Raw genomic sequence first — 26,962 nt, forward strand, 5'->3', positions numbered from 1 at the left:
TTTCAGGGCAAAGATCAAATCCATGATGGTACTGTAATATCCTTTGTTAAGACCTCAAAAAGATGTCAGGTGGTGCCTCATAGATACTTTCAAACAGACAAAACATCTTTTAAGATTTTAAGGACATGTCTCACAACCCTGTTAAACAATAGAACTTTTAAGAATCTTAAGGGAATTTTCCTACGGCAACCTTACATGAAGCCCAAGGCAGAGGCTTACTTTAAAGACATTTGTATAGTTTCTGCTTATTGGAGTGAATTATACATTAATATAGAAAAATCCCACAAAAAGTTTAAAGGAATTGTATCAGCTTGAACTAAAAAGGAAAAAGACAAAACAAAATTAAAAGAGGTCTTTTTTCCTTCGAACTAATGTAAGCAGGAAGGGGGCTGACAAAGCCTACTCAGTGGCAAAAAGGCTAGTGTTTATGGAAAAGTAAAAATGACTTACAGAGTAAAACCAAGAGCAAGGGACCAAGGCCAAGAACCACAGAGAATCATTCTCTGGAAGTAGGACTGGGCCTTAACGAAGAAACTGGCAACATGTGCCCCTGTGGACTTCAAGATTGCCATGAACCAGAGACCACTATGTGCCCCTCATTTTTCCCTTTATGAATGAGGGTGTCCATAATGGTGACCCTATGCTTGTCCCATCATTGTATGTTAGGCATGTGGGACAGACAACTATAACTCAATTCCATAAGTCTTCTGAGAGAGAGAAACTACTCAAAGAATTGTACCCAAGGAATGTCATCCACCCTTGGGTTTGATTTAGATGATGAGATACTGAACCTCAAGTCTGATACTTTAATGTAATGAAACCATAGGGGTCTTGGGAAGGGGTAAATATATTTTGCTTGTATCATTTGTGCCAGAAAGTAAGCTGCAGTGGTTTAAAAATATGTCTGCAAATACTCTGACACTCCTCCTGTCAAAAGGTTGATCTATGTTCCTTCTTCTTGAAACTGAATGGGTGTTTGAAACTGTTTTGACCAATAGGGTAGAGGGATGCTATGTTAATTTCCAAGGCTAAATGATAAATAGTAATGCAACTTCTGGGCTGTTTGCTGGAGCACTTACAATGGAACCCAGTGCTGGTAGTTAGGCAGTCTGACTATCTTAATGCTGTGAAAGAACCTAATTTGTCCATCTATAGAGATGATATAAAGGAGTCCAGAAGCAATGTCTGTATCTCTATCTGTCTCTCTATGTATCTTCTATCTATCTATCTATCTATCTATCACCTATCTATCTTATTATCTACCTATCATCCAACCTATCATCATCTACATATATAGAGAGATGACTAGCTGATCCCCCCATTGATCTAATCCTTCCACTCTTCCTGCTCCAGCCACCTTCTGACTGGATGAGAAGTCCCAAGCCAGAACTGCATAGCAGAACTCTTTCCAAATTTGACTCATAAGAGCTAAATTTTGGGGTGATTTGTTATATGGTCATAGGTAACCAGCAAACTGGCCACGTGTACTTGAACAGCATATAATTTCTTACATTTCCAAATGGGAAAACAGACATTAATTTATTCACTCATTTATTCTTAGCTTTATATTGAAAATCTTGCAAGGTGGATGATTGGATCAAGGAATAGCCCCATATTAAGGTGAGAAAACTGAGCCCTAGAGAGATTAGGCAACTTACCTAAAGTCATAGGGCAAGTCAGGTCACAGTTGATTTGAAACATTCCAAAAACTATTCATTAAAGTTTCATTCACTCAACAAATATTTTATTATGTGCCAACCATGTGTTAGGCACTGAGCTAGGCAATGGGGCTATAATGGTGAACAAGACTGATAGTTCCTGCTCTAATGGAGCTTACATTCTAATGAAAAACAACAGTAAACAAGAAGCAATTATACATTTTGACAAATGCAGAGAAGAAATGTAAGAGAATGCTATGATAGATGACAATAGGGAATGCTTACTTTAGGGAAGGTGTTCAGGAAATTTCTTTCTAAGGAAGAGAGATTTTGGTTAGAACCTGAAGTTTGAGAGGTAGTCAGTTATGTGAGGAGGGAACATTTAGCATTTTTTTGAGAGGATATGTGAAGAAGATGTAGCTTCACCTTGTAGGGTCTCAGATATATCGGACTGGCAGTAAAAAAAGCTTTGAGTGGGTACTCTGAGAGTGAGTGTCTCTTTAAATTTGGCATCTCTCTTGCCTCACCCTAGTCTTGGCCCTGTGCATGGACTTACACATTATAGGTTTGCAATGCATTACTGCTTATCAAGCTGAAGACTCATTTTATGAAGTAAAAGAATCAACATAAACACATAGCTAGGAAAAAGTCAAAGGACTGATAAAAATTATGGTGTTTTAAAATATTATGACTAATGGAAATTTTATGATGAGTAGCAGGAGCCGTGACTCTTATATTCAAGGACAGGCCTTGGGGTCTGTAGGTACAGACTGGGGTCACACAGTGGGCTGAGCCATCTCATGAATCTTGTAATATTGTAGTACCTGTTGGGCGATGAACTAATCAGCTCCAAGAGGGCAAAAGGCAGTGATACCTTCTGAGAGGAAGAGAGTGAGGAAAAAAAAAGTCAGCATTCAGTCAGTGATCTCAGCGAGGAACTGTGAGTGCTCCTCCAGCAGGAGACTTTTGGAAAAAGTCAATATTCACAAATTCATCTTCTGTAACATAAATATTTATTTTGGTCAAATTCTTAGAAACTCTCTCTCTCTCTCAGTTATTGGAAGAGCATGTGTTACTGCACTTGGACGCAGAATGTATCGTGGCCAAGTTGAAAACCGGGAATCCTCCTTCTTTGGTGGGATCATTTCCCTGTTGCAGGTTCTAAATCGTTCCTGGGACATTGAGGACATGAGCTCGGGTGAAGCCATGTGCCTTGCAGACATGTGGTGGGAGGAGGGATAGTGGTAAGCAACAGACCTGAGGTCAATTCTGACTTTTGAGAAGAGCTAACGTGTGTCCCTTCACTTCAGGTTTTATCTGCCAAGTACCCTTTTGGTAGAAGCAGTTTTGCTTATCTTACCACTGTTCATTTCTCTCTTGCTTTCTGTGAGGGGATATTTTTCTAGAGGAAAACGTCATTTCTAATTTTCTGTATTTATTACTACTGGTTTATTAATGTCTTTTTACTCTATTATGCTTAGAACTTCTCTCATTTCACACACTTCCTATTACACGCATCACTACAGCCTCATCAGGGCCATGACTCAGAGGAGAGTGAAGAAAGCATGGATTCGACTCATCTGTAAATCTTGGGTTTATTGAGTAACTACTTTAGTCAGGCATTGTCTCCTGGATGCTGGGGATCTATTGTTTAGGGAGGCCCTGGAAGAACTCACAGTCTAGTATAGTTACCATTTACGTAAGTGTGTACAGTAAAGGGTAATAATAAAGCACAAATTTATAAATATCAAAAAAGGATAGAGTGTGTTTTGGGGGTGGGTTGCTCAGAAGTGGGGTGATGTTGAACATTCTTTTGAAGGATAATTTGGAGTTTTCCGAGTGGAATAGTAGAACATTCCAGATAAGGAGATTTATTCGCTCATTAATTGGTTCACATGTTCATCCATCCATCCATTCATTCCTCAAACACCTATAACGTGTATTTCTATTACCTAGAGATAGTCTAGGTAATAGTGACACAAAGTGAATAAGAATGGTCTCTGCTCGCAATAGGTGTGGAAACAGATGACTGAGATGTGTTTAAGTGCTATGAAAGTACTCTATATGTGACTTTTGGGGGAGACCTCAGGAAAACATCATAAAGGTGGTGATATTAATAGAATATTAATAGACATGTGACCGTTTATCCAGCTGATAGGAAAGAGGATGAAGGGAAAGAGAATATTCCAGGCAGGGCAAGCACAAAGGCGGAGAGCCTTGAAGTAGCTTCGCATATTTTGCAGAACTGCAAGGTATTCGGCCTGATTGGAGCCTCATTTACTTACTGTGTGGCACAGAGATGGAAAAGTCTGAAGAGGCAGTGGATGGGGGCATTTCTGGGGGGCCACACACTAGCAGGAAGCTGAGATGTGCAGAGGTCATTCGGAGACCACAAGTGATTTGGCTAATCTGAAGGAAGAGAAGGAAAAGAAAGTAGATAGGAGGGAGGGGCCGTGCCAAGAAGGGCCTGGAGTTTTGGTTTAAAACAAATAGAGGCTTTTCTTTCAGGGATGGGGAGACATGGATGGGTTTAAAAAAGCAATTGTCCAAAAATTTTATTTGTAAAAATTTACGTATTGTAAAATGTGCTCTTCTCAGTGTAGAGTTTTGACAAGTGCACAGAGTCATGGACCAACCATTACAGACAAACGTAGACTAGCTTCATCACCCCAAAAGAGTCCCCCAGGCTGCCCCTTTGGGGTCCACTTTCCCATCCCAGGCAACCACTGATCAGTTTTCTGTTCCTCTATGCTTACCTTTTCCAGAACATCATATAAATGGAATCATAGAATATATAACCTTCTGAGTCTGGCTTCTTTCACTTAGTAACATATAGGCACTTGAGATTCCTCCGTATTTTTTTTTCACCATGGCTTGATAGCTCATTTCTTTTTAGTGCTGAATAATATTCCATTGTCTGGATGTACTGCAGTGTATTTATCCATTCACCTACTGAAGGACATTTTTTTGTTTTTTTTCCCAAGTTTTGGAAATTATGAATAAAGCTGCTATAAACATGAGGTTCATATCTTTTCATTCCAGGTTGTGTTTTAGAAAGGCTGCTCTAGCAACAATGTACCAAAGGGAAAAGAAAAAAATCAGGTGAATGTTTCTCAATTAGTTTATCTCTTATGTTCTAGGATGTGTTGCACACAATCAATAGGTACATGGAAAAAGAATTTTTTTTAATGTTTATTTATTTTTGAGAGACGGGGGAGAGAGAGAGAGAGAGGCATAGACAGAGGGAGACACAGAGTCTGGAGCAGGGTCCAGGCTCTGAGCTGTCAGCACAGAACCTGACGCGGGGCTTGAACTCACATGCCAAGAGATCATGACCTGAGCTGAAGTTGGACATTTAACTGACTGAGCCACCCAAAACAGCATTTTTTTAAAATATTTTTTTTAACGTTTATTTATTTTTCAGACAGAGAGAGACAGAGCATAAACGGGGAGGGGCAGAGAGAGAGGGAGACACAGAATCGGAAGCAGGCTCCAGGCTCTGAGCCATCAGCCCAGAGGCCGATACGGGGCTCGAACTCAAGGACTGCGAGATCGTGACCTGAGACAAAGTCGGATGCTCAACCGACTGAGCCACCCAGGCGCCCCCAAAAAAGCATTTTTAACACAGGATTGCTAGCATACATGAAGCAATAGTTCAACTCATTTGACCAATCTGAGTAACAAAGTATTTAAAAAATATACCAATCAGCCTATCGGATGTTTGACTCAATGATTTGGCCATGTAGACACAACTGGCTTCTCATTTTGACTTAACATTTATCTCCTTGTTTATCATTCAGTGGATGTAAGAAATTTTTTAAAAAAGAATATTTCCTCTTTTATGTTTCATAATCGTGTATCTGAGTGGAATGATTAGTAGTACGCATTGCTTATACTCAGAGTGGTGTCATGATACTAGGAGAGGATGGATTTACATTGATTAATGGATTTAAAAAAAATCTTGTTTTAAGAAAATCTAGGTGTTGGCTTATGAAAGGTCAAATCCCAGAGACTAGCAGTCTGTAGACAGCAAAGATAATACATAAGAAAATGGAGCTTTGCCTTTTGCCCGTTTTATTTTTATTAAAAAAAAAAAAATATATATATATATATATATATATATATATATATTTGTTTGTTTAGAGAGCCACGAGATCAAGATCCTAGCCGAAACCAGAGTCAGAAGCTCAACCAAATGAGCCACCCAGGCGCCTCTCCTTTTGCCCATTTTAAAGCCTCATTTTCAGGGAGTAAATAAAATCTATGGTTTTTTTTAAAATTTAAATTCAAGTTAGTTAACATACAGTGTAGTCTTGGCTTCAGGAGTAGAACCCAGTGATTCATCTCTTACATATGACACCCTGTGTTCATCCCAAAAAAAGTGCCCTCCTTAGTGCCCGTCACCCATTTAACCAATCCCCTCACCAAATCTGTGTGTTTCTTGAATTTCATTTAATTCGATTTAGAAACTATCAAATGGAAGGTAAAATGAGAGGACAGGAGTTTAAGCTATGGAATCTGACCATTCAGATTCAAATCGTAGTTTCACCAACTGTAACACTGGGAAAGGTACTTAAATGATATGATCTCATTCCTCCTTTCCAAAGTGGGAAGGATAAATAATAGTACTTATATCCAGGGTCCTTGTGAAAACTAATTGAAATGACACCTTAAAATGCTTAACCAAGACTGATTACATACTATGTGATCAATAAATATGAGCTACTGCAAACATGAACAAAATCAAGAGCCTACTTTGAGGCACTGTGCAGGATATAATGATGAAGTAATACATGGCTCCTTCGTCAGAGAGTTTGCAATCTATATATTTAGAGTGGCAGATATGTAAAGAGCTACCACTTAAAACTCAACCAGAATGAAACAGAAGTATTGTTTTTACAAGGTAAGATGAAGTCAGACTGATTATGGACCCCTGGGTGGAATAGAGGATGATTCAGCCAAGGGTAGTATTTGATCTGGACCTTGGCAGAGGACAAGGGGCACCATAGATTGAGAAGCAGAGGAGCATGAACCAGATATGGGTCCAGAAAGGTTTGGATAAGGATTCTCTCGACCTTAAGAGTAGAAAGGCTAGGGGGTGATGGAGAAAGACAGGATGGGAAAAACAAGTAGAAAGAAGATTATAAAGGGCCCAGAATGTCAAGGTTGGACTTGGTTCTACTTATTCACAATATTTTATAACTTTTCGTACTGGTACTCCGAAAAGCCAGCCTAGAAGAGAAGTCATGCAAAGTTTTATTTCCCTTCCTTTGGAAAAAAAAAAAAAAAACCACCCTTGTAAATCATTAATGGCCCATTTTAAGAAGGAGATTACAGCCCTGAGAGTTACTATTTTTCTATTCAACAGAGAAATAAAAAGAAGCATATTGAATTATGTGAAAATATGAATTGGTCTCTGTGCTCCTGTACCTATCTGGGACAGATTTATAAACACTGAGATGATATTAATGACCAATGTTCAACTCGTTTAATGAACTTTTAATGGGAAGGATCCTTAAATAAAATGTTTCAGGGAAAAAAAACAGTTGTAGTCTGGAAATCTGAAGGTTCCTATGGTAGTCTTCTGTGTTCACTTATGTTTAAGTAGTATTTGAAGATTTTTAGTTTTTATTTTTATTTATTTATTTATTTATTTATTTATTTATTTATTTTTGCTTACTCTGCCAACTCTTACACCATTTGAGGGACTGAGAATTTACTTTCTCATTTATTAGTTCCTAAATACATTTTAAAGGTAATACTGAGATATTAACTCATTTGATCACCTTTCATTGTGTAATTCATTGAGGTAGAATATTCAGACAACTAATTTCCAAGAAAGTTTTAGTTAATTCCAATATGACACAGGATGGCTTTCCCCAAAAGTTTAATGCAATGTCTCCTAGCATAATATTGGGGAGTAATGTTGGGAAGAGATGAGAAGAAATTGTTTTGAATTCTAGATTAGGCAAGCAATACTCTAACAGTCTATAATTGAAGAAAAACATTGCCCAAAGAATTAAACATGAAGACCGACTCTTTTAGAGTTTCAAGCGGTATTCAGTTATCTTAGAGGCATTTCATGTATCTCCCCTGGGAATTATTCCACTTGTCTATGGCATCTTCAAGTTGTTATTGAAAAGAAAACTAGAAATAAAACCTCCTTCCCTCACAAGCTTTCTTGTACATTTTGGGAGCACTCACAATTTCATCTTTGGCATTGACTGACTCCTTCTTCCATCTGAGAATCAGTGATGGCTTTCAGAGTTCTCTACTGTAGCATTTCCCAGGCCTCCCCTCCAAAGAGATTTTCCTGTTTCATCAAAACGGACCTAGTTAGTGTCCCATTTCTTTAGCGCTCTAGTAAATGACTGGCGGCTCTGTCAGTCATTTAATTTGGGCGTTTGCTGTTCATTAATTTGTTCATCTGGTTTTTATTGATTGCTATGGATGTATTTATCATCATCTATTGGATAAACACATTTTCACTTACTTGAAAGAAAGTGTGAAAATAATATAGACTTTAGAGTCCAATGCTCTGTGTTCAAATTCCAAGTCTACCCTTAACCTGCCAAGTGTCTCATACAACTTTTCTTTTAAAAAAAAATTTTTTTTAATGTTCATTTATTTTTGAGACAGACAGAGCCTGAGTGGGGGGAAGGGCAAAGAGAGAGGGGAGACACAGAATCTGAAGAGGCTCCAGGCTCTGAGCTGTCAGCACAGAGCCTGATGTGGGGCTCGAACTCACGAACTGAGAGATCATGACCTGAGCCGAAGTTGGACGCTCAACCGACTGAGCCACCCAGGTGCCCCTCATATAACTTTTCTGAACCTCAATCCTCTCCTCTGTAGAATGGTGTGAGAATAATTCCCACTGCACAGGGTTACTGTGAATACCACGAAGGGGGAGCTGCAAAACTGTAAAGTGCTATTTGAATGCTATTATTCTTTTCAATGAATAACTCTTGCTGAGGAAACACTTGATCACCACAGGAAACTCCTTTTATGGTGCAAGTTTCAGGCAGGTAGGCATTTAGGCAGATGTAGGATATTGTTTGGGATGTGTGGCAGGTTGTGTGTTCTAAAGATGGCTGCAGTAACGTGTCCTGTCTCACATGCTCTTCCTGATGCTCCTCCCACTGAGAGGTGGGATCTATGTTTTTTCCCCTTGGACCTGCTTCAACCAGGAGAGTGTGGCAAGAGTGACACTATATGACTTCTGAAACAAGATCATGCAATGCTATGCACTGCTGGCTTGCCTTCTTGGGGAGCTCACACTTGGAGCTCAGCCTCAGTGCTGGGAGGAAGCCCCTCTTGGGGTCCACATTAGGGGTGCCTGTGGAAAACCCAGCTGAGGTCCCAGCTGACAGTCTGTATCAACCATCAGCGAGTGAGGATGCTTCCAAATGAGATTATCCTCCAGCCTCTAGGTCTCCTCAAGAGGCAGAAATATGCCATCAATTCTGTGCCCTGTCCAAATTCCTAATCTACCAGAATCCATGGGCATAGTAAAATAATTGTTTCATGCAATCATGTTTTAGGGTAGGTTGCTACACAGCGATCTCCAACCAGCACAAGATGGGAGGATTTATCTACTCTAAACCTATTCTTAGCATTTTAATAAGGTCACAAGGAAAACTGGCACTGTGTTATTATATTGATAGCTTTACATTGGGATGGAAAGCTGTGGTTATTGCTTACTGACACTCCAGAGTAGAACAGAGATCTAAAAATGTTGGAGTTCCTGCTTTTTCTCAAGTAGGATCGGTCATAATCACCCCCAGCAGCATCTCCCTAGCTTTTGAATAGAGGCGCTGGCTGTATTTCTGTTTGCTTCTACTTTTCCAAGAATGTGAAATGAGCCTCTTCATCCTCCTGAATGTCTTCAGAGTGGAATTCCATGGGAATTGTTTTTGGTGCTACTCTCCCTGGCACCCCATCTTTCAGAACGTGGGGCAGGCAGGAAGCAGATGCTCTGTGGATATTGGGGAAGAGAAGAGAGGAAGTGTTTTCCCTCTTTGCTTTGTAAGATACTTTGGACAATTGACTTTTCCTGACCCCAGATGTTTCAGCTCTATCTCCTCATCTGTTCAAGAAGATAGTAAGCTCTCTTTCTCTTTAAACCTCTGGGTCATTGCACAAATGATTTATTCTACCAAGAATGTCTCCCTTCACTCCCTAGCCTTCAAAGTCTAGCAGGAATTCTACCCTCTTCATGAAAGCTTCATGCATTAGATGCAGCACTTAAAACTTCTTAGCACTTTGTTGGCACTTCTCTAATTAGATTTCTTAACACTGCCAGTGCCTGTTTCCCTGACTAGGTTTAGATGCCATTCTTGGCAGGGTCACCATCTTGTTCTCCTTCATGACCCCTACTGTGGTTTCTCAGGAAATACTTGTTGAATCCCACAAGGCAGCCTGAGGTAGTGCCAAAATTGTGCAATCGGAGTTGAGACATTTGTTTGGCTCCCGGTCTCAGGTCTGAGTCAGGTCTGCCAATAAGCACATCCTGAAAATGGTGTTGTGACCCTAGAAGATTCTTCACTTTTCTGGGCCTCAGTTTCCTCCTCTAGAAAATGAAAAGTAGAGTAGGTCAATGATTCTCAATTGGGTGTGCTTTTTCAATACCACCGGTGCCCAGAGGGTCTGGCACTTCCTTGGTTGTACATCCGGATGGATATACAACTGATGAGATGCCTTCCGGTTCCAGATATATGTGTGGGTTGTTGGATATTGCCTTGGCCTGTGGAGTTAGATGGAAGGAAGTGAGCATATTGGAATTATATGTTAGTGCTTCAGAGACACAGCAAAAGAGAGAGTTGAGGTAACTCTGAATAATAGTTTGTTAAGCCAGCACTGTGCTGAGGGCCTGGAATGTATTCTTATTTAATTCTCACAATACCCTGATGAGGCAGGTACTATAATTACCCTCATTTTACAGATGAAGACACTGAGGCTTGGAGAGGTTAAATAAAGGACCAAGTCACTGACCCAGGTTACTAAGTGCTGGGGCTGGAATCAAACCCAGGCTCTTTGAATCCATAACCTGGATTCATAAACACCCATTGGCTGCCTTTCTCTTAGTTTTTGCTTTTGTTGGGGGAGGTGTCATGTTGTAGCGAGCTAGTCGTATGGTTATTACAAAGTATTGACTTTACTGGTCTTTTGTAATTCCTATTACTGGTGCCTAGCAAGTGATAAGGGCACTCATAAACATAATAATTTCTATGAAGACAGGTCATGAGGATATGATTGGGCCATTTTATTCTTGAATATTGCAGCATACCTCTCCAGATTCATGCCACCTCAAACAGTGGCATCATTTCATTGTATCATATATACTGGAATGGATTTTGTTATGTGAAAGGAATTTACTTTCTGAGGGAAATACCTGGAGTCAAAGGAAGATCCGGTGTTACAAGATCACCAATGACCAGGAAATGTAACAAATCTTGTGGAGGCTCACCCAGAATTCTCATTAGAGGTTGGGGAAATGATATTCTGCAGTTGCATAGATATAACAATGATATCTTACTTCCATTTGCAAAATGTTTCACCCCACAGAGCGATTAAGCAATTAGCATTTACAGCACCCCAGACACTGTTCATGTTTCTATATGTGAACAACTCTCAGATCTACCCTTTTACCCCCAATTTCCCTATCACTGCATCATTTCTAGCTGTATCTCTCTAATGCCTCTGCCTGGCTGAATGGCCTTTGGCTCCTGCTGAGCATGACAGATTTCCCCTTCAGGCTTTTTTAGCACCCAATTTCCTAGTCTTTGTTGGCAGAACTCCTGTGATCCGCACTTGTGCTTGGGATCATAGGAGAGGAAGGCAAGGCAAGGCAATTGGAAAGGATGTTAGTAGGGTGAGCACGGGGGCATAGGGCGTCAGTCAAGGCCTCTGGCCTCCCACAGAACTAACTGCCTGCTACTGGGAGCCCTGGCACATGATGTCAGGGTGAGGATATTGTAGTCTCGGCCAAGAGAGGGCTGAAAGACTTGGGCAAGCAAGTCACCCACGTCTCAGTACTTCAGTCTCTCTATGAGAGTGGCCTATCCAGTGGCCGATGTTCCTTCATTATATTCTTGTGGGTGACAAGGTGCCTCACTGAGTAGATTCTCGGCCTTCTTTGCAGGAGGTATAGCTCCACGCATCTAGTCTGGAGATCTGAGCAGAGTCGACCTATGGGAAGGCTACTTAAAAGTGGGAGGTAACTGAATGGGAGGAGCTCCCCTCCCCCCTTTTTTTGCGTTTCTTCCTTTCTTTCCCAGCTGCCCTGGCTGGCATGCAAATGTAGGAATTTCAATAGCCAACTGGCCTTTTTGATTAGGTCAAGATCAACTGATTTGGGACTTTAATTACATCTGCAAAACCTCTTCGCCTTTGTCATAAAATGCAACCTAATTGCAACAATGATATCCATCATATTCAAGGTACTGCCCTCACTACAGAGATGGGGTTAATATGGGCATAACACCAGGGGCAGGAATCTTGAGGATCATCTTAGAGTAAGAGAGTGGACCAAAAGATGCAGAGAGTCTGATTCTTTTTTTAAAATTTTATTTTATTTTTTATTTTGAGAGAGAGAGAGAGACCCTTAAGCAGGTTCCATGCTCAATGTGGAGCTGGACGCAGGGCTCGAACCCATGACCCTGAATCATGATCCGAGCTGAAATCAAGAGTTGGACACTCAACTGAGTGAGCCACCCAGATGGCCCAGAGAGTCTGATTCTCAATGACCAGAGAGCCTGCTCACCACCTGTGGGCTGTACTTCTGTAAGATGAACTTCTTTTAGATGAGGGACATATCCTTGGTTTATTGAAGCCATTGTATTCAGGCCTTTTATTAGCACCTGAAAACAACTCCTGACTGATTCAGTGGTGGAGTAGGATTAGATATTCCTAAAATTTAGCCTTTTCCATTCTCTAAGGACATTATGTCTTTGATATATACACATTGGCTGATACCATGCCATCCACAGCTCTGCTCAGCCCAGGCCTAAATCCCTTCACTTCATAATTCTCCAGCAGCAATTTTCTGTTTGTTGGAGAGAAGAAGGCATGGAATTTGAAATCAGAAGACCTAGTTTCGGGTTAAGCTCCATTATTTATTGGCTTTGAAACCTTGAGAAATTACTTCATATGGCTGACCTTGAATGTCTTAATTTTAAAATGAGGATAAAAATCATGCCTGCCTTGCCCACTCTATAGGGCTGAGGTGAGGAACAAACAAACAAACAAAAGATGTGAAGGTACTTCTTACACTATAAGTCTATGAGCAAATGTTAATGACATGCTATTTCATTCATTCGTTGATCTGTTTCTTCTATGAACATTTACTCTGCACCAACTATTTGTCAAGCATTGAACTAGTGCTGGGGACATTAAAACTGTAAGAGAGCACTCCTATCCACACAGGACTCATAGTTTTGTGGGGGAGATAGACACAAATACTAGAGTATGAGATGTGCTATGATAGAGGAATGTATGAGGTGGAAAGCCTTTAACCCAGAGCTAAGGGGTCAGAAAAATCTTTCTAGAGGCTGTGGCAAACAGCAGATAATTAGGTGAATAAATGTTGATAGCAATTACCACCATGTATAGAGTATTTGCACACGTCAGGAACAATTGTGTGTTGTATATATAAGTAACCCTATGACAAAGTATTGTTCTTATAGTCACCATTTTGCAGATAAGGAAACTGAGGCACAGGGTATTTAAATGATTTCCCCAAAGTAACACAGCTAATACGTGGTGGGGCGGTTCCAAATCCAGGCTTTCTTACTCCAGAGCCTGATCTTATAATTGTTGTGTGCTTGACAAGGTGGGGTGGGCAGTCTAGACAGATGTGACAGAGAGCCTGTTACCCTTCAGAATTGCACATAGTTCACCAGAGATTGAGAAAACCACCAAAGAGTGAAGCTTGGGTGGGGGCAACGGAGGTAAGATTACAGGCACGGAGAGCTAGGGCAGGACAGATACAGACAGCTTTGGCATTTAACAAAAAGCTTTTATATTGTTTATATAAGAAAGCCACTAAGAGTTTTAGCCAGGGTTGCTTTTTATAAAGATCACCATTGGCACAAATGGATAATGGGTTGGAGGGGGACAACACTAGACAGAGGGAGAGTAGTAAGGAGATGCTGGCATCTAGGTTTAGGGTAATAGCAGTGTGACTGGACACAAAGGCATGCATATATGACATGATGAAAAGTTAAGCAGGATAGATTGGATGATGACTGATAGAAAAGGAGGAATTGAGAGTGATTTCTAGTATCTGGTTTAACAATGGAAGGTAGAGCCCTTTACAGAGATAGGTATTACAGGAGCAAGTTTGGAGGAAAGATGAAGAGATGTTATAAGGAGTGTGAAGTGCTTTTCATGCAAATAGGCAGTGGAATGTACAGTCCTGAATCTCTGAGGAGAGATGTGGGGTGGAGTGGTAGACTTGGGAATTAATCATATATACATTATAATAGAAGTCATGGGGATGGGTGAAATTAGCAAGGAAAACTATGCGGTGTGGGAAGAGATAAGGACTTAGGGCAGGATTACGAGCTGGAGGAGGGTGAGGTGTGCAGAGTGGGGAAAATCAGCAGAGAGTGGAGTTAGAGATGCAAAGGCAAAAAGTGAATGGTTTCTTTTTTTTTTTTTTTAATTTTTTTTCCCAACGTTTATTTATTTTTGGGACAGAGAGAGACAGAGCATGAATGGGGGAGGGGCAGAGAGAGAGGGAGACACAGAATCGGAAACAGGCTCCAGGCTCTGAGCCATCAGCCCAGAGCCCGACGCGGGGCTCGAACTCCCGGACTGCGAGATCGTGACCTGGCTGAAGTCGGACGCTTAACCGACTGCGCCACCCAGGCGCCCCTGAATGGTTTCATTCAGAAAGGAAGGTTGGCATACGTTACATGGACAAGAAAGGACAAATGAGTGGAGGACTGACAGGTGTCTACTAGATTTGGCCCCAAAAAGATGAGAGCAACTTACAATAGTCAAGACATGGGAGCAACCTAAGTGTCCATCAGTGGATGAAGGGAGAAAGAAAATATGGTGTATACAAACAATGGAATATTATTCACCTATAAAAAAGAAGGAAATATTGCCATTTGTGACAGCGTGGATGAACCTTGAGAACATTATGCTAAGTGAAAAATCAGACAGAAAAACACAAATACTGTATGATCTCATTTATATGTGGAAATGAAAAAACAGGAGAAAACAAAATGGCAAAACCATGCTCAGAGATACAGAGAACAGATTGGTAGCTGCTAGAGGTGGGGAGGTGGAAGGGTGAAATGGGTGAAGAAAGTGAAAAGGTATAAATTTCCAGGTATAAAATAAATAAGTCATGGGGATGTAATGAACTGCATGGTGACTACAGTTAATAACACTGTGTTGCATATTTGAAAGTCACTACGAGAATAGATCTTAGAAGTTCTCATCACAAGAAAAAAATTTTTAACTATGTATGGGAACAAATGTTAACTAGACTTATTGTGGTGATCATTTTGCAATATATACATGTATTGAATCATTATGCTGGACACCTGAAACCAATATAATGTTGTATGTCAATTATATCTTGAAAAAAAAAAAGATGATAGCAATTTCAGTGGCTGCTTTGGGAGGAAATCAGGTTGCAGAGGATTGAGAAATTAGAGGGAGGTGAGAAGGTAAAGGTAGTATGCAAAAAGCAAAACGGAAAGATGGACTTTTCTAGAACCTTGATTGTGATAGGAAGAGAAAGACCATAGGACAGGTAGAGGGGTTGTGAGATCCTAAGAGATTTTTTTTCTTTCCCTTTTTCCTGTAAACTGAGGACATTGAGCAACTTTTTCATGTTAGGGAAAGTAGTCACTAGAAAGGGACAGATTAAAATAAAGAAGAAAGAATGGAGTGAGGCTTCTTGGGGAGGCTGAGGGAGTGGGGTTCAAAGGTTGGATGAGAGGTTCAGTCTTGATAGGAGGATGTAAGTACAATGAGGAAGAACCAGGATATCTTCTTTCTTTTCTCTGCTTTGAAAGGTGTTCCAGAAGAAGCCATGTCTTCTCTGCTTGGAGCCACAGATCCCACTGAATGACTCTGGCTGCTGGCTTTGGTGACAATACCTTCTCCCTTTCCCCTTCTACTTTTTGATGCGAATTGCTGGGCTCACTGTTCCCTATGTACCTTTCATTTCCTATAAAGCCTTTGAAGCTAGTTCCTATATTAAATTCCCAACATTGAACTACCTGGTGTGGGCTGGTTTCCTAGGTGGACTCTGACGGAGACGTGTATTTATTACAGAAATTTGGCCAGAGGAGAATTTTGTAGAAAGCACAGCAAAGAATATAAAGTCATCACTAATTCCAGTATCCAATGATAACTGTAGTTAACATTTTGGTGTATATCCTTCTAGTATTCATATGCATATATGCATTTTTTTCCTTCACAACTTTGGAGTCATACCGTACTCTTTGCTTTGTAATCTTTTTTTTTTTTTTCATTTAATCTATTACACTTGATCTTAGACAAAAGGCTAAGAAGTAATATCTCATTTAATCTATTGAAGACATTTGTCTAAACCATTGGGTATTCTTGTAGAACATAATCTTTAAATAGTTATTTGTATCACTTCAAGTGGGTGTACTAGAACTTATTTAACCAGTCTGCCAATGTTGTTTATTTAGATTGTTTCCAGTATTTTGCTATTGTAATAATTCTCTATGCCAAGTTTTGGAATGTATTTTTTCTTTTTTCTTTAGGATAGATTAAAAATGTAATTACTATGAGAGCCAGGTTTTTGTTTGGTTCATCCACTGATGAATTCTCAGTGCCCAGAGCAGGGCATTCTGGGTGAGGTTGAAGTGGAATGACTGTGTTAAGGGACATGCAGAGCCTAAAGATCTTGCACATATTGACACGCCTCCCTTTTGAGGGCCAGGGATGATTCATCACAAGAAGGCAGTCGGCTCAGAACTGGCCAGCTGCCTGATGAATTGTACAGGATGGAGCCTTCAGGCTACCACAGCTGCTGGGGGTCATTCAGCTGGTGGAATTTGCCTTGTTGCAACTGTGAGCCAGCTGGACCAAGAGTGAAGGCCAGGGCCGTGTGGATTCCCGTGAAGTCCATTTCTGCTCCCCCAGGACATCCGCTGGCTGCTCTACTGAGGCTGTGTAACTGTGCCGGGCCAAATCTCAGGCGCTGCCGCAGCTGGACAAAGGCACAGGGGTGGGTCCTTCTGGTCCCAGATCTTCCTGGATAAGTTCTCAGGACTCCTCAACTCTGAACTTATGAAAACTGAGATTTTCTTACTTTGGGGCTTTTAACTAAACTCACAAACAATAAACCATTTGAAGGGTTAAACCTGGCCTCAAGGAAAGGCTTGGGTAATAGAAGTCATTTTCCTTACTAAACTATCAACTGACAAGTTTAGATTAATTTTTTTTTCTTTTTTCAGGAAGAGAAGGGGCTAGGACCGTAGGTTTCAACATTTGTCTTTGGTTTGCCTAAGCCCAAATAAATGACTATGCGTCCGAAGCTAAATAACAATAACATGCCCATAAAATAAATACCACAAAGACAAAGTGGAATGTGGAGAACAAGTAGATTTTATGCCAGGGATTAAGCTGTAGCGTGAGGATGTATCTGGACATCTCCAGTCCTGAATACCCTGGTCACCCTCAACAAATTCCAGATAATGGAAAGTACAGATTCAATTCAAAAATTATTTATTAGTCACATATAAGGAGTTCAATGTCAGAAGCTGCCTAGAGGAGGTTTCATCTGAACGAGGGGTGGAGGTACAAACTCACAACTCAGTGAGCAATACAGAGCTTGGTTAGGAGCCCAGATTGGGTTGCCTGGCTTCTAACCGCGGCTCTACCGCTTACTCTCTGCATCCCTTAACTTCGGTTTCTTAGTCTGTAGAAAGGCTGTAAAATCCTAGGGAGTTTGTAGGAGAATTAGATGAATTACCATTTCTAATTCATTGGAAACACTAGCTTAGGACATGGGACATCTGCTTTGCTGCTGTGGCTTCTCTCCAATGCCAAGGTCCTCCTAGGTGGGGTGGAGGTAACCAGGGGCATTGTTACTTAGCCTGCTATTGGAGTATGTCCCCTGCATCTGCAGGGATTTTCTAGCTTCCACTTTTTTTGTGACTTCCTGACCTTGCTCTTGGAAGACATTGCCTGTGGTCAGTTCCCAGCCTGTCCCTCAGCTGGGGGATTGGTGCAGCACTAGGCTAAGCGCTGTGAAAGATCAAGAGTGATAAGATACGGTCTTCTCCTGATATGCTGGGCCTGTGAGGGTCTAAGACGTCTGGCCCAGGAAGAGATGTTTTAGAGAAGAATGCTGGCACATGAGTGTGGGGTTTTCAAAGTCCACATCTTAGAGTCTGTAATGCTTAGCACCAGACAGCCTTTCAGCGTGAGGACTACGCAATCCCGGAACATCTAAGCTTTCAACCAAATTCAGGACTTTTTGGAGAGAAAGTCATTTAGCTTCTGCTCTAACATTTTATTCATTTGTTCATTCAGTCACTCATTGGGCTACAGAGACTTCACCACTTGTCTTATCAGAGAGCATGGTGAATCTATCTGAACAATTTGCAGCTGGTGGTTCTTATTCTGGTTTTGCAAAAAGTCTGATTTCTATTTTATGTATTTAATGACATATGTTATCTTCCTAAATCTTTTTCTTTTCAAACTCATTTGTTCCAGATTCCCATCATTCAATATACATGACATGACTTCCCCATTTTCTGCCATCCCGATTGCTTTTCTCGGGAAGAATCTCAGTCTCGAATCTTTGTTTTCAAATGCCACACAAAGACTAAGCTGCAACTCACTACATATAGCATAAGACTCCTTGATGCTCTCTGTTCACTAAAGGAACCTAAGACTATTTTGGCTTCTAAAGGAAAATTTTCAAATGAGCCATTATCCACCCAGGTTTCTTCCACCCCATAGTTACGCAGTTGGCTTTGTGAACCTACGAGCAACCATTTACATGAATTTATTTTATATAACTTCAGCTCGCCTATTCTTTGATTTAATTTTGAATTTGCCAATTAGAGGTATTTGTGCCATCTGTAATTGTGATAAGCATGAGACTGTATAAGGCAAAAAGAACACACTCCAGCACCCCACTACGATTATAATCAAGGCCCTCTGGCTTCAACCAGCTGATTCTTCCTACAAATCAGAGACTTGAATTGCTACCCATGTTTGAAGCTCTTCACTCACCAGCAGACTGACATCGGGAAAGTTGTGGAACCACTCTGAACCTCATTTCATCAACTGTAAAGGGGGCGGAATATTTCCTTCCTAGAGTTGAAGTGAGGGATAAATAAGATAAACCATGTAAAAGGTTAATGCCAGTGCCAAACAAATGGTAAGCACTTAATAAATGTCAGTTATTTAATATGTTATTTCATCTCTCCACCACATCCACTAGATATCACAAAGACTGAAATTTCATTATCACAGTTACCATATTTTCCTATCTTTGGTCTTCTGGTGCTTTTCTCATTTCTGAAGACTTTTAAAGGATTAATTGGCAGTGATTTTGAAATGAGCCCAGAGAGTTGTTTGAAGTAGCAACTGAGAGCAATTACGACTTCCTGGAGAGCACTAGATTAGCCTAGCGACAAATACAAATAATATCATTAATTTGGGTATGGGGGAGAGGGAAGACTAATCTGATTCCACAAGAGCCGAGAGGTAAACCTGGAAGTCGGATGATAGTTTTTTAAATTAGATAATGCAGAAATTCAAGACTATACAGGTTCATTTTTATTTGATTACATTGCAGAACTTTCAGCAGGACTTGGGTCGCTACTCAGAGTGTGGTGGCTGATTGTTGGCTTCACCTTGGACATCATTTATCTAATAGCATCATCATGATTAAGGGCTTCAGGGGTCAGACTGCCCTGGCTCGACCATTTGTCACCTTAGGGAAGGTCACAGATGAAATCTTATATGGAATCTCAGTTTGTTCATCATTTAAACGTTGTTAAGAACATAAGGCATTTTTAGGATTGTAGCAGAAAGGGCATCTGGAGTGCTTATTATGGTTCCTAATCCATAGTAAGTACTCAATAAATGGTAGCTGTGATTTTAATTATGCTGAAAGAAAATTTCACAGAGGAACTGCCCACAAAACACTATTCATTTGTAACTGAAAATTTTAATTGGGGCCTTGTCTAGAATACATGTTTTTTCCTCTGGTCAAGGGTATGACACCATGACTGAATGACAGAAAGAGAGTGCTTTCTATCAGCAGCCCACTGATTTCCCTTTCACTGGAATTCAGCTTATTAGCTGCATGGCTAACTCCTAGAGCCAGGAAAACATGTCCCATACATGTCACCGTTGTCAAGCAGAGGAGACAGATGTTTCTTGGCTTCCCCTCTCTGGGACTTAATAGCTCCTGAAGGTTAACCCTTATTGACTCATTAAGCCGTGTCTGCCTGGGGGTCAGCAGTGGCGACGCTTGTGTTAACCTCGGCAAGCAGCCGTCACCGGAGCTTTACAAAGGGAGACGTCACATTTGAGAGAAAGACAGGTGATACAACGCACACGCCATCCTCAGATGGCCATGGTTCCCTAGAGACAAGGACAAAAAGATGTGTTTTCTTAAAGGATTAGAAGAGAATAATACCCTTTGCTTTTTCCGTGTGGCTTCTTGGTAGGACATCTCAAAATTCTAGCCCTTGTCCTCTGGCTTTAATCTCTGTATTGGTTAAATACATCCTACACCCAGCATGTCGGATGGTAAGCTTCCTAGAGGCAGTGCTGCAGTGGCCACTGCTGAGACAGTAATAAAACCCACTGGGAAAGGAGGAGGAAAAAAAACGATGTTATTCTCTCTTTCAATGAAGCATTGGGAATAGCTGGTTTTATTTTCTCCTTTCTCTCTCTGGTGTCCCATGTATGCAGTGATGGGAATGGAAATGATTCCATTTGATGTTCCCAACTGAATTGTTCCCAATCTCTTTTGATGTGCTTTGCTTTTTTTGCTTACTGAGTCTAGAAGTACTTAGTTCATATGCTAGTTACTCTTCTGCTAGCTCTCAGGTGCAGGTTACCTTTCCTCTCTTTTGGCTCCCAGGGAACTCAGGCTGTTTCTGAGCCGATGTGCACGCTTGGGGAGAAAGTGTGCTGTCATCATCAGCAGAAAATGTTTATTGAGTGATTGAAAAATGGTCCCTGGACAGGTTACCATGGCATCTTCTTAGTGAGCCAATGCTGGCTTCTGGTGAACGTCCTCTAGTACGGGGTCAGAAATCACCTAAGAATCTATTCTAGAAGTTTTAAGCTGAAGCTTGTAATAATGTGTGTGCATTTATAATCAACACCTCTAATAATTTCTCTGGAACTGTAGACTTCAATTTATTAAAAGGGAACAGATGCCGAGTCTCTTGGGGTTCTAATCTGTTTTATGCGGTTCACTGTATGCTTTATAATTTAAAAGAGTATTTTTTTTTTTAAAATTTTTTTTCAATGTTTATTTATTTTTGGGACAGAGAGAGACAGAGCATGAACGGGGGAGGGGCAGAGAGAGAGGGAGACACAGAATCGGAAGCAGGCTCCAGGCTCTGAGCCATCAGCCCAGAGCCTGACGCGGGGCTCGAACCCACGGACCGCGAGATCGTGACCTGGCTGAAGTCGGACGCTTAACCGACTGCGCCACCCAAGCGCCCCAAAGAGTATTTTCTTTGGTGGCCAATAAGTATGTTTCCTCTTGGTAGTGAAGATAATGGTCAAAAGGTCAGGGATATGGATGGGGTTAGATCTGTGTCTTCCAATATGGTACATGTGGCTAGTGGCTACCATCTTGAATGGTGCAGATACAGATACTTTCCATCATCAGGAGAAAGCTTTATTGTACAGCTGTGGGTTAGATGGTCAAAAGAAGGGTAGAAGGGTTAGATGGTACAAAAGCCTTATTGTACAGCTGTGGGTTAGAAGGCCTCTCTGCTGGATTAGAAGTCTCCATCAGAAGTCAAGAGAATACTGTAGAATTCTTAAGGTTCCTATAGCTACCTTCCTGACCTCCCCACCAACACGTCTTTACCTCCTTTGACACCTTGAGACCACCAGGACTACTCTCATCATGCCACTTGTCCATGAAGTGCAGGGCTACCTCGGGAATCTTCATCCCCAGACTTTAATTCCCTGTGACTCAACCTCTTTCTCCGTAAAGGATTTCACTAACCTCTTGGAATTTAAGGTCAATTGTCAGCATAATCCCCCATATCTTCAAGGCTTCACTGATTGCTGTTTTCTCTCCTCTTATTTTTTATTTAATTTTATTTTTAAATTTATATATTTTTAATTTAATTTTTTTAAGTAGGCCCCATGCCCAGCATGGAGCCCAATGTGGGGCTTGAACTCACAACTGTGAGATCAAGACCTGAGCTGAGTGAGATCAACAGTCAGATGTTTAATTGACTGAGTCACCCAGGCACCTCTCTCCCTTTCTTGTTGCTTTGTTGGACCTGGAGGTGAGGCAGGTGAATTCTTTGGCTCCTCATTTCTACCTCTAGACCACACTCACTCTCATCACTAAAATAACTCAGCTGTGAATCTCATGTCATCAACTTAACTCACCCAGTAGTCCCCACTGTCTTGTTGCAAGTCAATTAGCACAACTAGGAAAACTCAGCCTGATTTCTTGAAGATGTTAGCTTTGGATCACTGCCATTCCCTCATCATTCTTTCTTTCTTAATTGTTGGCAATTTAAATGTACACATACAGGAATCTCGACTTTTTCTCATCCAGTTATCTAGTCTGCTGTCCTATCTCAACAATTCCCTCTCATTGTCAATCATAGTCCAGGAGACCTTGCTCTTACCCTTAATTTAAACCTTGTCAGAATCTTAATCTCAAACATTCAACTCTCTTACCACCATGTTCATCTCTATAGCCCACTTCCTGTAGCATCCCAACTCTACTAGGACTTTTGACCTAGTGTATCCACTAGTCAGACACCAAAGGCAACCCCTCTGGGTGGATTAATGAGAAAGGGTTGTCCTCTCTGTGTGATGAAGCCTCCATGCCAGGGCTCATGGCTTGGGACACAGGCTAGATTTCAGTCCCCATTCACTCTTCTTAGCTGGGCACAAATTTGACCAGTGTACATGAAAGCTCTGTTTTAATCCACTCAATCTGCCACATTTTAACTGTTCTGTTCCCACATCTCCAGGACCTAGTTTTTGTCTTCATCTAGTTTTATTTCCATAAATCATTGTTATCACCCCTTTGCATACAACCTCAACTCCCACGACTCTCTTTCTTCATTGGACTCTCTTGACCAAACTCTAACCCTGGTTAAATCCAACTAATTATTTTTCCTCCATGGCTATAGCTGTGCTACTAACATGGCCAAGAAAAAACACTTAACTGTGCTACCTGTTCTCACTTCAAATTCATGAGCACTAGCCTTAAGTTGGCCATAATTCTACCCATCAATTATACTGTATTTGCTTATCAAATTTTCTATCATCCTAGACAATTCTTTCATTTCCTCTTCCTTCTCTTCTAAATGTTAACACCCCCCTCCCTCACTGAGTTTCGGCTGATGACCTCACTTTCCACTTCACTGAGGAAATGGAAGCTGTCAGAAGAGCACTTTGATTCATCCTTCCCGGCACACCTACCCTCCCACCTGTGTCCATATACTGTGCCTTCTCTTCTGTTTGTGCTTGGGATCCACTGGGTCCTGGATCCCATTGCTCTTGCCTACTCAAGGACATTGCTGCAGGACTTCTCCCTGCTTTCTTCTTTATCACAGAATAATGCCTTTCCATTGGATCATTCCTAGCAGAACACAGACATTATTTGCTTCATCTTAAACACAGCCCTTCACAGACCACATTTCCCTCTTCAGGTACTGTTCTATCTTTGTATTTCTCTTCATAGGAAATATCTTTGAATGTGTTGTCTGTACTTGACAGCTCCATGATTCTGATCAGGCTTTTGCCTCCTTACTCTACCAACCCTGCTTTTTTAGGGTCACCAATGTCACCCACATTGCTAAATCCTGCAATCAATGATCATTCTTCCTCTCCTTGGCTATAGGAAGTATTTCACATAGCAGGTTGGTGTCTCTTTTTTGTAATACATTTTCACTTAGCTTTCAGAACAATTGCTCTTCTAGTTTCTTCTCACCTACTTTTCTCCACAGTGACTTTCTCCTTCACTGGTTCTTCCTCATCTCTAACCTCTAAATATTGGAATAATCCAGGGTCAATCCTTGGAGTTCTCTTTTCTATTGCTCCCTACCTACTTGATCTTACCTGGTCTCATGGCTTCAAGTAACATTTTTATGTTGATGACTTCCAGGTTTATATTTTAGCCCAGATGCTCCCCAGGAGTTCCAATTTGTACTGGTAGTCAAATTGCCTGCTTAGCATCTCCACTTGGATATCAAACAGGCATTACAAATTGAACAAGATCAAAGTGAGCACCCAAAATACATCCCTTCCTCCTGTTACTTTCATGGTCTTCCCTATCTCTTTAATGGCAATTCCATTCTTTTAGTTGGAGTCATTGGTTTTTTTTTTCTCACAACATCCACAAATCCTATTGGCTCTGCCTTTAAACTATATCCAGAATCTAAACATTCCTCACCTCACCACCCTACCACGCCACCCCCCTATCACCCTAGAGGAGCCTCTATCATCTCTTATCAAATATTTGTAATAGCCTCTATGTTCAGTTATTCTCTGGCCTTCTCTCCTATGATTTTTCCTCTCTCACTCTATTTCAGCCACATTGCTTCCTTGAATTTAGCCTACTGTCTCAGGACCTTTGCACCTGCCATTCCTATGTTCCAAATCCTCTTTATCCAGACAGCCATATGGCTCATGCCCTTGTTTCCTTCAGATCTTCATTTAAAAGTCTCAGTGAAGTCTTTTATAGATACCCTGTCTAAAATTTCATTCTCCGGTGTATACATTCTGTCTCTTCCCTGCTTCTTTTTCTCCTAGCTTTTTCTACTTGGTACTATTTGTTGCTATCTAACATAACATATATTTTATATTACCTTTTGAAAAATCTGACTCTCCCACGAGAATTTAAGTTCCACAGGAGCAGAACTTTTTATTTGCTCGTGTTTGCTTTGCTCACTGCTGTATCTTCAGTGCCTAGAAACGTGCCAGGCCCCCAGTAGATGATTAACGAATCTTTGTTGGATGACTAAGTGAAGGGAGAGAGGAATTGCCAGCACTGCGTCTTTTTGCAAAGAATTATAACCTCATAGCCTACTGTTTAAGAGTATGGGTTGGAAATCCTGCCTGTGCGGCCTCGGCTAGGTTACTTAGTCTGTTTCCTCCTGTGTAAAATGGGGTAATAAGAGTTCCTACTGCATAGGGTTGTTGAGAGGATTAAGTGAAGTAATATATGTAGGGAAATACATGTGGGTGAGATATGCAGAGATGAAATATGTAGCATAAGGCCATACTAAGTCTTCATTCTCATCACTATAGTTATTACCTGCTAACATGATGTCATCCTCCCTTTTTCCCATTACACTTTCCTCATAGGTTGTTTACAGCATATTATAACCCCATTTATGGGAATCCCAACCCTGCTGCTCATTAGCTGTGTGATTTAAGAAAACTTAGTCTTTCTGAACCTCAGTTGTCTCACCTTTAGACAAGAGACAATAATACTTACTTTGCAGAGTTGTGGCGAAGATTAAATGATGTGTAAAGAGAGGTTAGGTACCTTTCTCTGACAAATAATAGATGCTCAATAAAGAATAGTCCTTAATTGTGTTGTGGGGCTGCAGGAGATGGAGGAGGCCATGCAGCAGGGCAAGCGTGGGCCAGTCTGTGGGGTCAGCTGCACCATTCGCATTCACGCTCTTCTCAACTTGGACTTTCTCTGAGAGCAGCCTGTGCAATCGTAATTGTTAATTCAGTTCTTTTTTCTCACCAAGCTCACTTGGAGTTTTTTAGCAAGGATTGTAATTTTTAGAGTTGCTTGAGATGTGTTTCTTTTTATAGTTTCTGTCTTGCATAAACTCTTCTCTGATTTTTAAACATCCTATGTAGAGTCTATGAGAATATGCATATACATATTCCTTCTTCATTTGTTTTTATTCAATTTCAAGAAACACTGTTATTCTCTTCCAAGGTTCCAGTCATTTCCATATCGCTAATCAGTTCTTCCTTGTTGATTGAAATCACATAGAAAGCAGCAAATCCACTTGGCTGCCCCTCCACCTTTTAAGTATCCAACAATGAGGTTGACATTATTTATAGATTATAGGGCAACTGCACAAAGTTGTCTAAACTGACCTGTTTTAAATTAATGTCCCTTCAAGCCAGACTTAACCAGCTTTGGTATAATCCTGGGAATACCTCCTCCCTGCATCTCAGTAAGCTGATTATTCAATACCACCCACTTTCACCCTCACACATTCCTAGGTATTGTTGCCCAAACTCATCTTCTGTCCTGATTTCAGAAGGAACTCCATGAATGGAAGAATCCCTTAGGGGACAGAAGTGAGAGTTAAAGCCTACACTAAATACATGAGCTCATCTTTTTAGAATCCTGCAGAACAGAGAGTGGAATTTTGCCAACACTTCACATTGACCAGGCAGACTTTCAACATTGTCTATTTCCTTTCTCTAACATGGATTAAATATCTTTAGAATAACCTACTAGAAAACGGCAGAGGAGAAAGACCACCCTCATCCCTGTCATGGTTCAAATTTTAAATAAGTGTGCAAAATGAAGTAAAATGGTTAGATGCAGAGAAAAATTTTTGCACAGAACTTTTAAAATGATTTTTCTCCTAAGTGTTGAGGTTGGATGGTAACATAATCTTTGGAGCTCACAAGGGACTTTCCAGTTGTGGAATACAACATTGTTATATATTTTGTGTCATAGTATGATACAGTTTTGGAAGGAAGTGAACATGATTGCTAATTAGCTTGAATTTAATTTATGAAATAAAAATCTCTTCTTCAGGATTTCATTGCATAGAGCAAGTGCCCTTCCTCCTGCAGAAATGAAATAAATACTAATTGAATTTACAGTTTTTCTTCTAATGAAGTAAGACTTGTTAACTTCCCCTCAAATCTGTCTTTTCTTTATGTAATTCTTTTTAAAAAATGTTTTAAAAAATGTTTGTTTTTGAGAGAGAGAGAGAGAGAGACTGAGAGAGAGAGAGAGAGAGAGAGAATGCAAGTGGGGGAGGGCCAGAGAGAGAGGGAGACACAGAATCCAGAGCAGGCTTCAGGCTCTGAGCTGTCAGCACAGAGCCCAACGCAGGGCTCGAACCCACAAACTGTGA

The sequence above is a fragment of the Prionailurus viverrinus genome, chromosome B4 (assembly GCF_022837055.1).
Source record: "Prionailurus viverrinus isolate Anna chromosome B4, UM_Priviv_1.0, whole genome shotgun sequence".
NCBI lineage: Eukaryota > Metazoa > Chordata > Mammalia > Carnivora > Felidae > Prionailurus > Prionailurus viverrinus.